General features: G+C 36.1%; 1 protein-coding gene across 1 annotated transcript in view; it reads left to right on the top strand.

Moving 5' to 3' along the window:
• Nucleotides 1-3,329: 3,329 nt before the first annotated feature.
• LOC137923091 (probable multidrug resistance-associated protein lethal(2)03659) overlaps nucleotides 3,330-15,192 on the top strand; it is an 89,294-nt gene continuing 77,431 nt past the window's right edge. The window contains exon 1 of the mRNA XM_068766227.1: nucleotides 3,330-3,521. The gene's annotated coding sequence lies outside the window, so the exon portion shown is untranslated. The remainder of the gene's footprint in view (nucleotides 3,522-15,192) is intronic.

Here is a 15,192-nt window from a genome sequence, read left to right as displayed (position 1 = left end):
GGTTATGTAAGTTTTTTAGAAAGGCGAAAGGGAGGTATGGCATGAAAAAGTTTCGAACTGCTTTAGAGAAATAAAATCTGAATAAAATTCATGAAGTCTGTCATGGCGTCTGATTAGCCGGCTAAATATAAAAACAGTTGCCAACCTGAATTCTCTTCTATTCTATCTTGCTACTTAATTTTGTCACATAACATTCTATACTTTCTTAATGGTATATTAAAGTTGACATTTGAAACTTTTTCGCCCTTATGTGTGCCTAATCATATGAAGTGCATTGTAGTATTTAAGTGATAAGTTGAACAATTATTAACTTAATTAAATAAATATTGTATTCCTTTTTCTTTTTTTCTTCAACGATCAAGTCTGGCTGGACCCAGGTTGTTTATTCTACCCTGGTTAATATGAGGCTATAGATAGTACATATATATATTATTGTCTGTTAACATAAATATAACTTGGGTTGTTGTAAACTTTAGGGTGTATCATATACTAAAAATTTTTGCTTATAAATAGGTTGATAGTGTAATCGCGCTATAAAAATTCAGCGTTATAAGGGAGATTACTGTGATTAAACTTTGAAATCTTAAAATAATATTTTTAATAACATGTTATAAATAACAATTGGTTTAAATTCATACTGTTTAAGAAACTGCAAAAATTACTAAAAGAATCATTGACCACATGACGAGTAAAACTATGGTGTGGTCTCAATCACTTTTGGTCATTTAATTATCTATATTAAAGGTTTAGTCCAGTGCTGGGAGTGAGCTTGGTCTTATCTTAGGTAACAAATATATTGTCTCAAATTTTTTAAGTTTTATGTATATTTTTTTTCCTCTTTCCTCTTCTATTGCCTATAATTCTATCTTTAATATTATCGCGTGTAATTTTTGATATTTGTACGTTTATAGGGCGATCAGAACAGTTTGAACTGTTTTGATACTTGCTACGAAGTCCCTAACATGGATATGCCTTATATTGAAATTACTATAAATGAAAACTGTTTTATTATATTTCTATAAGCAATTTATTTTTAAAATCCTTTTTATGTACTCTGATTAATTCCGTAATAAAAACACTAGTTCAAAGAAATTTTATTTTCAAATTTCGTAATAGAGGTATATCCACGTTATATATACCATTGATATTTCATGTAAATAGCTCCAATTCTTCCGATCGCTCGATATTAAAGTAAAAATAAAATGTTTTGACAAGGTTTCGCTAGACGAAACATTGTTTTGTAAATATCATTTATGTAGACTTGCAATATAATTATATGTTTGTGTATTTCTCGGCATTTGATTTGGCACATACGAAATATCACACATATGCTCTTGATAAAACCTGCTGTATTTATAAAAAGATAAATATTTCACGTGCCAAACCAAATGCTGGGTATAATGCAATAAAAGAGAAGTAATTAAGTTCATATAATAGAAATCACTACATTATTCAGTGTAATTGTTAAAACTATATTTTTTAAATAATTACTATGTCATATGACAATTACACTGAATATTTTAATGATTTTGGAGACGTGCGTTAGAACATATATATAATCAATTACATTAGATTAGTGTTTAACTGCTAAATACAACATATAATATATATTTCCAATAACATATATGTCAACTGGAAACTAGATTGTGACATTTGTAAATTAGTTTCGACTATTTTTACGTGAAACAAGAAGTTAATGTTTAATAATCTTAATTTAATAAACAAATTTATATTTATCGAAGGATCATTTTTATTTTGTGTCATACTAACATGTGAATCTAAAATTAAATTTCGCGCGCTTGTAATGTGTTGCCATATATAGATGTAATTTTCTACCATTGTCAACAATGTCACGCAGTGATTTTGTCAATTTGAATTAATAATGTATTATTTTTTATTATTGTTACAAAAGTTTATTATGTAATAATAAATTAATTAACCGACAATAATGTATAATTGTTTTTTTAATAAAGAACTAAATTCATTGTTTTATTATTTATTGTCCTCTAACATTAAAGAAATACCAAAATACTTGCATATTTGATCATTTTATTGGCCAAAACAAACGAAATTGTAGTTATGTAGTATTTGTAGTAATTGATGGGCAACCAAATCTGTATGGTCGCGAAGAGGTTGCTAGTGTCGTTCATCATTCAGTTACTCCTCTTTCCACTCACACGCCACTCTCTTCTACTTCTCGTTTCTTGTGACTTACAAATGCGACTAACACGCATTTAGTAGCACTACTACCGCAAATTTAGTTAAGGAAAAAAGTCTGCTTAGATGAGGGGCCTAAACTACACTCAAAGTGAACTATTTTGTAAGTATTGCCACAATATGATATAGTTATATGCCACAAACGCACCATAAAATTCTGGTAATGCTGCCTATAGCGGTAGAGCTACGGAATCTAGTACTGATACTGAGCATTTAGGTAATTCTTCTTTTCAGCCGCTTGGCGCCCACTGCTATGCATAGACCTTCAAAGATCGCCACGATGACCGGTCCTGCGCTGCCTACAACCAGCAACTTCTCGCAACCTTGACTATGATATCGGTTCACCTAGTGGGCAAACTACCCACGCCGCGTCTACTAGCTCATGGTTGTTACTACAGAACCTTTCAGGCCCAACGGCCATCGGTGGCAGGAGGAATGTGTCCACTTTAGACGAGTAATTCTTCGAGCTATGTCAGCGTGTATCGTTATTTCTGAATAAATCTCGCAGCGAAAATCTGAGAATAGCCTTTTCCATTGTTCTCTGAGTAACCTTAAGCCTTCATATGAGGCCCGTCGTAAGGGATCCCGTCTTGGATCCATATGTCTTCACCGATAACATACATTGGTGTTCGGCATTGCGGTTTTTTTTTGTTTTAATTGGTCCCCGCTGTTGGGGACCTCTCGTTTCTCGTGTGGGACAGGGACTTTTTAATTCTAGTAATTTATTCATATTTTTTATTATTGCGATATTTTGGGCAAGAAGAGCTTTCGGAGCTTCCTGAACGGTAGCCATCCAAGTTAGATTCGGCAAATGATCTATTTCTGGAAGTGGGGCTTACCAAGATGGACGGTTTGTCCCAGGTATTTATAATCATCAACAACTTCGAATTACAAATAAACTAATTGAAGTGTATATTTAAAAAAACGTTACAAATTTTCCTATCTAATTAGAATATTAATATTTAAATTAGATTTTTATTACCGAAATGGTAACATTTTTATTTGCTGGCATCACTGAATTCGTAACATTCGCTGTCATATTTGAGATCTCTCAGCCGCCAGATCATTGTGCGGGGTTCATTCGCCGCTTGTGTTCATCGTTATCTGGAAAATAACACCAAATAAATTGTCATCATTTCGTATTTGTCAAACGTGTGTATTATTTTAATTTTTTTCCTTTAATATACGTAACTGGAACACCAGTGACTATATAAGTAATTTTTTCCAAGCGTATGCGACAGTGTTGTGTCAATTCTGTGATTTTTACGGTCAGCTGATCGAAAAGGCGAAAAAAATCTGTGCCGGTGAGTTCAACTTTGTATTCAAATGTACGTATAACGTATTTTTAACCTTTTATTATTAAAACAGACTTCATGGTCGCCCTTGGAAGCGGCTACTTTATACCTTTGCCTTTATTTAGATCATTAATTAAAAAATACAATCATATTAACGTTCTTTTTTTTACTGTAATTCATATTTATTTATTTATTATTATACTTTACAATTCTTTCGTGGAATGAACCTCATATATAATAATAATGTTTTTATATCTGTCTTATGGTACAAAGCCAGTTTTCTTTGTGATTCTAAATATCTTAAAACAACACAAGACATCCATATCATACGTTTATTTTCTTTATGTGTACAAGTTTAAAATATATTATTTACATTGAATATTCCATTCATAATTGTTGTTACGCCAGACTATTTTTAAACGAAAGTTAAAACGAGATACGTTAGTACTTTGCTTTCTTTTCAATTACTAAATAAACTACAAATGTACAGGTGTATATATATCATTTGCTTTCAAATAATGTGTGGCAAACCCTTTACAAAAATCATTAGTTTCAGACATAATAAATAAAGTAATGATAATGTAGTAATGAAATGCGTTACTTATATAAATTTTTAATTACCACATATTAAAATTAATTATTGTTTACTACCTGTCAGTTATTGGTTTGTCGTATGTCGATAGAAAAAATAATATAACCTATTTGAGATTGATTGGAAATAGGTGTAAATTCAAACCCTAAAAGCCTTTGCACATGTAACCTTAATTAACGTCTTATTTAATGTCTAAACGAATTAGATGTATATTCAAAACCCTTTAAAGCCTTTGCACATGTAACCTTAACGTCTTATTTAATGTCTAAATAGGAATTTAGAGATGGAACCTGTCTCGTGCGAACAATGAAATATATTTTATTAAATTTGAATAGAAAATAAAATGTTTAGTACTACTTTGTGTATCTAATTAAAACACTGTCCAGTTAGGTTAGTTTACGTAAAAGAGATAATTCGCCGAATCCAACTCGGATGGGCAGCGTTCTGGAAGCTTCGAAACCACTTCTCGTTGAAAATACCGATGTCTGATTACGAAGGTGTTTGACCAATGTGTGTTGTCGTTGATGACATGATTGGTCAATTAATACGGGCCTTATAAAAAGGCATAAGGTTAATAAAAGAGAGTTTTGCTTGAAATTTTGCTGTGATCTAATTAAAAATGACATAGACATTCCATTTGGTTTTTACCAAAGCGACCAATATAGTTCAAAGAATCGCTAATTTGAAGTAGCAGTAGGCGTGGCATTTTGCTCGTGCTACCAATTGCCTTTGGGGCAGAAAGGTTCTCGAGTGGCAATCGACGAGATAGTTTTTTTTTTAAATTATAATTTGTATCGCCAGTGTTTTTTTTTTCAATATTTATTTTTCGCTTAAACTAATCGCAGACAGTTGGGAGAGGGTTGCCGCTATTTGATACGGATCTTTCTTCTCCCAGCTGCGAGGCATGACAGCGTTTTATAATTTTTTACAATTTTTCTTATACAATTTTCTCTTGTGGGTAAATACGGCTAAAATTTATACATATTAATAATACAATTTGGAATGCTCAGTTATATATTAGTTGCTACATTATTTTATTTCAAGTCGCTGCCCAAGCGCTACAGACTGTTAAATGCCTTGAGATTTAGGACAATGTGCCGGGCAAACTCATCAAAAGATTCTGCTGTAGATTTTTTCTTGAGAAGGTCCAGTAAGTTGATCGGAGGTTTATTAAGGTTTTCACATAAGGTCACGTGGTTACGTCTTTTGGATTCGAATCGGGAGCAGTGTCTGAGTAAGTGATCAAAAGTCTGTACTATGGAGTCGTCACATGGGCAAGTCTCATTATCGATTATTTTAAAACGGTGCAGGTACTGCTTGCAGTACCCGTGCCCGCTTAGTAGTTGTGTCAGATGGAAGGATGTCTTGATGAGTTTTCGCAGTTTGTTTATGTCGGTGAGTTTCGAAAGGAGTCCTATGATATATAGACTCTGAGCCGAGCTCTCGTATCTAGCCTGCCAAATGCGGTTGTGTTCAGCGCGGATTGCGCTCTTCACGAAACTCATGAGATTTAACGTCGACGAAGATGACGAGTTCGACGATATATTTAAAGTCGAAAGAAGACCTGTCATTGTAAATATGTACTATAAACTAACCCTTTCCTTACGGCAGTCCGTTTCGCCGAATTGACGTTACTGAACCGTGCATTGTATGGCGGTAAGCTGATGTTCGAATTTTCTCATTTGTGTTACATATTTAAAGATTTTACTGATATATTAATTAAAAATAGAAGTTAGGATAATTGTTAGTAATTTATTTGGCTGTGATAAATCCTAAAACAGGGATCTACACATGAGACAACATTACAAGGTGGACGCCGTCTAACTCCGGCGCTAGTAACGAAAGGGTTAATTTACATATATTTACATATATGAGAGATTTCTATTTATAGATTCATTACTATATCTCTGGAACTATAGGAATATATAGACTGGACCTGAGACGTATTTGTATGAAATTAAGCCTAACAATCAATCAACAATCAAACTTTTTTGTGTCGTAGACCCCTTGCCATGTTTTTCCGTCTTGGGTAGACTCCCTACTTACCTGATATTGATATCCTAGTCAGTGCAAAGTAGCGAAGCTCTGAGACTGCGACTCTCAGGTTTTTACAAGTTCAAAATGTATTGCGACCACAAAATACCAACATCCTACAACTTACACAATTTTATAAACATATATAATAATTTTTTTACTTCATAGGTACTTTTATAATATAAATGTTTTGATATTATAAGATAGTATGATGTAAATAGGTACTATCACTGTATGTGTTGAGATCCAGTGGACCCCCTTTTCATTTCATGAACCCCCAAATTTTGTTTCGCTGACGTAGACCCCTTGCAGGTTGTCATAGACCCCTAGGGGTCGATATGGACCACTTTGGGAATCACTGGGTTAGACTAACATTGAATGGATTTAAAATATAAAGTAGAGATATATAAACGTAGAATAATGGTGGAAATGAAATTGTAATGCGAAGTGTGAAGAATGGAAGCCCAGGTCGAGGTTCTTTCTTGAAGGCTGCATCACAAGTTATACAAGAGCTTCGTGACCTCTTAAACATGTGACATGAATAAAACAGTGAGCACTCGACTTTAAATAATTCAAAAGTGTAGAAGACTCCAATACTCAATATCGTAACAGACACATCCCAGCGTATTGGAAACATCAAGCGGTTGTACAGTACCCCGCGATAAAAAGAATAAGAGATAGATTGCATAGCTTGCATTTTAAATAAAAGTGTATTATGTGATAAAAACATACATCGAGTCGCCTTGGTTAAAACATAAATACGTGGAAAATTACATACGTTTGGTTTATTTTGCTATTAAAGTTTTTAGTAAAAAATTTAACAGTCTATCAACTCTCATCATTCCCGAGGCTATAACAATAGGCCAATAAATCTTACAGTACCCGGCGATAAATATTGCACATCGACCTTTGGAAAGAGACAATCGGCTAATTTCGGCTTCGTAGAGCGTTATCTCTGTCGCACGAAATACAACGACTGAAAAAACGTCGTATAGGTATTGTGGGACAGAGATAGTGCTCTCGGAAGGTCCATGTACAATATTTATCGCCTTGTACTGTATTTATTTAAAGTCATATGAAATCTTATTTTAGGCAAATATACGTCAGTGACTATATACGAAAGATTACGACTAATACAAGAAGCAAATGATGATTTGTGTCGTTAAAATGTGGACCTTTGGTATTTCAATTCGTTGAAGAAAGTTACCAACAGGCCACAAGAAGGAAAGTAGATGATGAAATTAGATGATGGGCGTAAGATAAAAATGCGATGAATGAAAGCAGAAAGACAAATAAAAATGTAAACACTGGATGAATTATTCAACCCGATATTGTAACGTCTCTCCATTATTTAATGGAATCAGGCGTTACCTCGCGGAAGTCTATCCTAAGCAAGAAAAGGACCAATATTTAGCCACTTCCGCACATGCAGTGGTAATCGTGCAACAAAGTGCACCGCCCGCCAGCCCGCTGATAAATGCGTATGCGGCGAACAATGCGAATTACACAACTGCCATCGCTAAATCACTCAACACGTGTTTCACTCCTCCATCGGCATCTTCAGGAGTTATGTTACACCGATTAGTGCCAAACACAGAGTCAAACAAAGCAGGGGGAATAACGGGAGCTATTAAAAATAAAAAATTACATAGGACAGCTAATTGGCAAGTTGCTAGATTGTTATCGCTGGCGCTTTCAAGTTATGGAAGCGACTAGATTTGGCAGCGCAGCTTAACAAGTACAGCCACATCAAATGCAAACCAAATGTCAATAAGTCTTTGCACGTTTGTCCTCCTTTTGATTCACGACAATAGTTTTAACTCATAATAGCATTGCCGCGTAAAACCTTATAAAAAGGCACTTAAATATAATTATATTCTATAATTGCGACACCGGTTCTCTGCTCTGTGGATTTCTCGCTAAATATCACAATATAATTAATTCAGGGCACGCAAATGTGTTTATTTGAATAGAAGGTTATTAACTCTGTTTAAAACCTGTTTGGTCTACTGTGCTATCGTTCGCTGGTCGCTTTCTAACGGTTCATCTTCTAACATCTGAGATAAACGATTAGATTTATACGCGGTGATTGGTTGTAACTGTAAAAAGGGGGGAGGGGTGAATGTGTAGTAAGAAATACAGTAATACCCCGCTTTACGCGACCCCGTTATACGCGATTTCACTATAACGCGAATTGCAAATTTCGCGCTCAAATGCCTCGAATTACGCGAAAGAGTGCGTATAAATATAATGTAGTCATCAACTTCTCTATGGTGTCTTGACCATCTGTCAAACAATTAAAAACAGTGTTGGGTGTTATGAACGTATTTTACAAGAACGTAAACAAAACGTTACCCAAAAGACAATAGATGTATTTTTCCGTAAAAAATAAGAGTATGTGTTGCATAAAGTGTTCCTAGAATTAAAGTGATTGATTAAAATGATTTGTATTTTTTTGTAATAATTTTTGACTATGTTTAATCATAAACCTCGTTATACGCGAATTTCAGTTAACGCGATATTTTTTTGGAACGTATCCCTGGCGTAAAGCGGGGTATTACTGTACTTTAAAATTAGTAATTTTGAATATTACTTTTGATAAGTTTGTACTAAGTTTGTATGGACCTCCTCAGGGTAAAAGCCTCCCCCAAAGCTTTCCAATTTCTCTATCTTTGGCAACTTGGTGCCCCCCATGACCTGCCGTAGCCACGATCTCTCAGCCCATCTGGCATAAGGTCTGCCTCTCTGGTACCTCGTGGTCCTGTCCATTTTATAACCCTCTGTGATCACCTGTTATCAGCGAACCTCGCCACGTGACCCCGCCAGATACCCCAATACTTAAATTTATTTGTTTTACAAAAGAGACCTATGTAGCTATTTACGGTTTAGGGCCGTGAATCTCGTAAAGAAATCTGTTTAAAGAAGTCAATAATCTTACAGTGGCCTAATAATATATTTACAATAATTATGATAATTAAAAAAATAGGTGAGGTCTATAGTGTATTTACAAGGCACCATGAAAAACTGTCTGTACCAAAGTTTCGACAGTAAAAAATCTAAAACGGAACAAGATTTTTTTAATAAAATCCGCAAAACATTATTGTACTGCCATTAACAAAATTAAAAATGCACATTAAAAGTAAATTGACGGAATATTTAAATGACTAGTATCCTTGGCAGTGATGTCGCTTGATTTTGATTTCATTTAGACTATATCTGATAAAGTGTATATATATTAATCTGTGTTGTAAAGCTAAAATATGTGTTGTTGTGGAGTTTCTTCTTGTTTCTTCTACACAACTATAATATCTTGGGAAGCAGAGTAAAGTCAAAAATAAAAAAGATTAAGTAATTAGATAATAAGTTTACGATTATTTATATAATTATGAGGCTCTAAATATAATAATTTTTCAACTCCCGTCCCCCTACTACGCGGGGGCAGAGTGGGCCAGAGAGACCACTAAGGTATACACCGCGTATAGGGATCTATAAGCCGCCCTCCTGGACCCGCCTTCTGGATCCTCATTATCAACCCCCCTCCTGGAGAAGGTGGGGAAGACCAGGACACACGGCCAGACGTTCGCAGATGACATCGTGCGTGTCTTCTCGGAGCAGAAGGCTCAGGATATCTCTAGTAGGGCCAAAGAACTTCTCACCCATGTACATAGGTGGGGGAGTCAGAAAGAAAGAAAGGTTCCCCCATCACAAAACAAAGGTGATGGTGGTATTCTAACCTAATGATATCATATCTTCGTGCATCTGCTGGCTTTGATGGTTTCATCACATTAGGTGCATTATGGTTGACAACAAAATGATTATACTACCGTTTATTCCTCGTACGCGATTGCATTGTTACAGCAAAATACTTACAATCAATTGTTCCATAACAAGCCTTAACGAGAACAATTGTCAATTAAGCGGAATTGAATACGCCACGTGGTGGCGTTCGAAAGAGATGGCACGATAACGGTAAGATTTCTTGACGTTTTATTTACTAACATCACAATTATACTGCCTTACAAAAGAATCAACTGAAAGTCTTTGTAACTTAATAGTCCAGACGTGGGTAGGCTTTCCACTAGATGGACAGATGATATAGTCAAGGTCGTGGGATGTCGTGGGATGTCGTGAGATGTCGTGCTATGTCGTGGGATGTCGTGAGATGCAGACAGCGCGAGATCAGTAGTAGTATTCTTTGGTAGAGGTCTAAAAATAGGGGGAATGAGGAATAAAAATGTGAAAGTAGTACTTTGGCGATGAAAGCAAAGTACTTCTACTATTTCCTACCTTGGAAGGTGACCTAAGAAAAGGAAAGTAAAGTATAAAAAGGAATAAAAGAAAGATGTGTAGAAGATAATGTGAAAGTTAAAAGATGACGAAAATATTAGGGGGACCGGAAAGTAATGTTTATGTCGACATATTTTACAGAAAAAACGACTAGATGGCAAAAAGTTGTTGATAACGAATGTGAATATATTGTTGATTAGAAGTAAAAACTTGTTAAAAATGTAGTCGTGTGAATTTAACTTGAGAAAGCGACATTACTTTCCGGTCACCCTGATAAAAAACGAGTGATAACATTAATTGAGAACATATTGTCTCTGAGTACATAAGACAGGGGAATGTACGAGACGTGAAAAATGAAAATAGTAGCATTGTTTCAGATGATGTATTCTCTGTATGACTTTTACAGCCCCGTCGGTGATGAATTCACGGAAATTTACAAAAAATCTATTAGCGCTGTTCGCATGTATGTAGCAGATATATATGTGTAAGTGTAAAATGTATGTGTGTGGTTTGGAATGACAGTGAGGACCTACAGTCTAAGGTAGGATAAGGTTCTGGGAGCTGTGCGCGGAGGCAAGGGCGGGCGGCAATTCCGGGAATGAATGTGGTTGTACGATATGTAATGCCTGATTTGGTACGTGCTTTTGTGACGCTAGGGCTTTTGTTTATGGCTCCTGTTTTTGGTGGCCTTTCTGGACATGGAATTATGTTATCTGTAAATATATTTTTCAGTTTTAATTGATTTTAATTTCTCTTTCTGTCATTCTTCACAGTATCTTTATACTCACGTCGTATTTTTACATTACAATTATGCTTAATCTACCATCCTTCGCGAAATCATCGGCAACTTTATATTTTACATTTGTATTTTTGTTTTTATTATTTTCTTGTACAGTGATACTTAAACCTTTTTATTCTATCACAGTTTCGAATGTATAATTTTTTATCTTGTCTCTATTATATTCCGTTTTATTATATAATTCACTACCTTTTTGCAAAATCGCGGTTAAATGCTTGGGTTGTGGAAAACCTAAGATGGGGCCGATGATGACGTCTTTAGGATTTCCTGATCTTGAGTGAGCTGCAGGGTGAACAGCTAGATGCGTTAGCTATAAGAGAATTGCGGTGTGAAGAAGTACTTCCACAGAAGGTCTATTACCAAGCATGGAAGAATTCCTGGACTTATCGCTTCTGCTTTTTTTTTATTTATTTTTAAATACCTTATCTTTGGAAAGGACAAGGTCGTTTATTATCTTTACTGATTTTTTCACGTTCCTTTTTATTATCTTTTTCTTCTTTCATACCACAATTTTCTAAGTCTTTCTTTTCCGTTCTATTCGCCATACATCCATTCTCAACCACTTCACATCGATTTTACGTTGGAACCTCTCCGCATTAGTTTAGTAGGTCATTTATATGTTGTTGGTCTGTGGAATGAGTTATGTCGATAAGAAGAGACAATTATTTTTGGATGTTTAATTGGAATCTGAATTTTAATCAAATCTAAATATTTGTCAATCTTAGAGTTCTATTTGGAAATTTCCATTAGATTCTTTTTTTTGTTTCGGTAGGGGAAATCATCCGGTGTTCAAGATGCCCTGCCTCTGGGGGAAGGACAGGGGTATGTGGGATTCCTTCCCACTAACCCCCCCGGTGGTCGCCCTCTGCGCTATACGGGGGACCGCGGTATCTCCTGGTAAGGGATCGCCACGTGGTCTTCGCGCCGTGCTATTTATCCATGTCGTGATCCTTTTTGGAAATTTCCAGTGCGCACGGTTAGCCACGTTCTTTGGGATGTATTGCTTCGGGTAATGTGGTATGGAGTGAGGTTTACGGCGTCGTGGTCTTCATCCATCAACTTTTTTGGTGATCAATAGTTCTTTGATGTTGTGTCTGTGTTTCTTGGCTATATGATTGAGAAACTGTAGATATTATATGATACTAGCTGATCCCGCAAACGTTGCTTTGCAAAAAAAATTAAAGTTTTTAATTAACAAATGTAAGATAAGGGTTGATCGTAGAGGGGTGAAAATTTAGGTTTGTATGTATTTTTGTATGCTATATCATAATAAAATAATAAAAAATAACAAAAAAAATTGTCTAAAAAATTAAAAATAAAATTTAGGGGTTGACCACTTTTATCATTTAGGGGTATGAAAAATAGATAGTAGCCGATTCTCAGACATACTGAATACGTATGTAAAATTTGGTAAAAATCGGTCAAGCCGTTTCGGAGGAGTTCAAGTTCGAACACCGTGACACGAGAATTTTATATATTAGATTAAACCGGACCTTCGGTATGAAAATGTCAATGACTATTTATCATTATATTTAACACCATTAGTGCCAGCTATTCATATCCGAGAGTGCTGGGGTCATTAGATAAGTGCCGCCCACTCGGATCCGAGTGGGTCGTTCATTGTTTGGACTAGTCCGAACTCGGCGTCTGAGGATAGTTTATATTACAGGAAGAATATCAGTCGATTCATGTATACCTTAGGAAAATTAACCAGAAAATTATTAGTTTTTGGGTTATCAGTTCTCATTTCTATGACGCTCAATGGGTTAATATTTGATCTGGTGGTAGAGATTGTATAATAAAATTTAAATTTTTTCTTCTCTTCAGCAGTGGTAGCCCAGCGATAAGGACTGAGACTTAAAATCGTTGGTAACGGGTTCGTTTCTCGGAAAACATTCTTATATAATTTACACTTTTTGCATTAATTATATAGGATTGCCACTGCTCACAAACAAGTTTCCAGATATTTAATGGAATCAACCCTTACCTTGCGGAAGTCCATCCTAAGTAAGAAAAGGACCAATATTTAGCCACTTCCGCACATGCAGTGGTAGTCGTGCAACAAAGTGCACCGCCCGTTAGCCCGCTGATAAATGCGCGTGTGGTAAACAATGCGAATCACACAACCGCCACCACCAAATCACTCAACACGTGTTTAACCCCTCCACAGGGCATCACCAGGAGATGTTAGAACGATCAGTGTCAAACACCGAGTCATTCCAGGCACTCGGTGTTTAGCACGCGCATTTATCAGCGGGCGGTGCAATTCATTGCACGACTACTGCTTCATAGCGGAAGTAGCTATATATCAGTCCCTTTCTTAGTTAGGTTGAACTTTCGCGAGGTAACGCCAGATTCTATTAGATATTTTGAAATCTATTTTAAGTTGGTATAAATGTGGTCTAAGTTTTAATGAATATAGACACTTCTACTTCAGACTTCGAGTTGTTAGTATCTCAAGACATACCGGCCCGAGGAAGAACTTTATAAATGCAAAAGGATGAAACGGCATTTGTCTGAAAACGCGTGCGATGTTCAAAAATCAAGCGCAACATTTTCCACCGTTCGGTATATAAACGGCCGCCGCGAACAGCGTGTGCGATCCGAGGTGGGATCAGTATCCTTCCTTAGATTGCCGAGTGCTTCACGCTGTTGTCCATACTCTCACTCCACACTCAGCACACGAACAACACTGACTCTACCAGGAAAGCCTTGCCTCTACTGCCTCATTTTCCATCAGTGTCTAATGCAGGTTCGGAAACCAGAATGCTCTTGTTTAGCATAGTTCACGGAACCTTCCGATCCGTGAACTCATGTCAGACGAAGCTGTAAAAGCCTTAGGGCCAACAGTAAAAACTTTACAGATACAATACAATACAAGAGGTACCAAGATTTTTTTTGCAGGTTCGGAAACCAGAATGCTCTAGTTTAGACCCTTCTGCTCCGTGAACTCATGTCAGACGAAGCTGTAAAAGCCTTAGGGCCAACAGTAAAAACTTCACAGATACAATACAATACAAGAGGTTCCAAGATTTTTTGCAGGTTCGGAAACCAGAATACTCTAGTTTAGACCCTTCCGCTCCGTGACCTCATTTCCGATGAAGCTGTAAAAGCCTTAGGAATAACAGGAAAAACTTCACAGATACAATACAAATACGGCATTTGTCCAGACTTGTTTTGACTCATTTGCAGGGTTGATATTATATTGTCTATATACAACATTGTTAAATTGCTTTTAAAAATAGCAACTGTTTTAATAGTCGGGTCTTTTCAGATGAGCATAAGCATCTTACTGTTTTTTGTTATTAGTCTTTATGTTCTACGAACAATAGCGTTCGTTCCTTTGTTTCATATTTACGTTTAATATTTTTGATTTTTTTTCCTCACGTTTTTACTTGTTACAATGTTTAAATAAAAATAGTAAGTTTCTTAAGCTATTTTTAACGACGCCATAACAATGTACAGTTGAGATTACGATTCATGAGACACTTCCTCGTCCCTACTCCATATTGGCATCATCAGGTTGTGCGCCAGTGTCTGTGCGGCGGTTGGCGTGTTCACGTCGATGAATCTTGCGATCGCATCTTGAGTCTCGTCCGTGTGATACACGCACGTGTGTGACGTGATATTGCTACCACCGCTGACTCTGTTTTTTGGCCCCCTTTTATTGGAGGCCTCTCGTGTTCCCCTAACATGAGTAAGGTTAAGGTTTTTAATATTTACAATAAGTTATTCACACTCTTAATTTATTTCTTCTATCATACGTCACATTATCATTCATTCTCTCTACTGCCACACATCACAATGTCTTCCACTCTTTATCGTTTATTACATTCCTTTCTTCCGTCTTCTACCATTCTTCACCTCAGTTCTTAATATTACATCTATCGCTGGACACTGTTATACCCGAGGGTGTTGTTCGACAGACCAATGATGAGCCTCGTGGATGGTAAGGATCCACCTGTTTC

Source organism: Battus philenor, unplaced genomic scaffold, assembly GCF_028537555.1.
Source record: "Battus philenor isolate CCGP_79_NKW_IND1 unplaced genomic scaffold, ilBatPhil1.0.hap1 SCAF_20, whole genome shotgun sequence".
Classification (NCBI taxonomy): domain Eukaryota; kingdom Metazoa; phylum Arthropoda; class Insecta; order Lepidoptera; family Papilionidae; genus Battus; species Battus philenor.
Note: the sequence above shows the minus strand (reverse complement) of the source record. Positions and strands in the feature narration are given on the sequence as shown.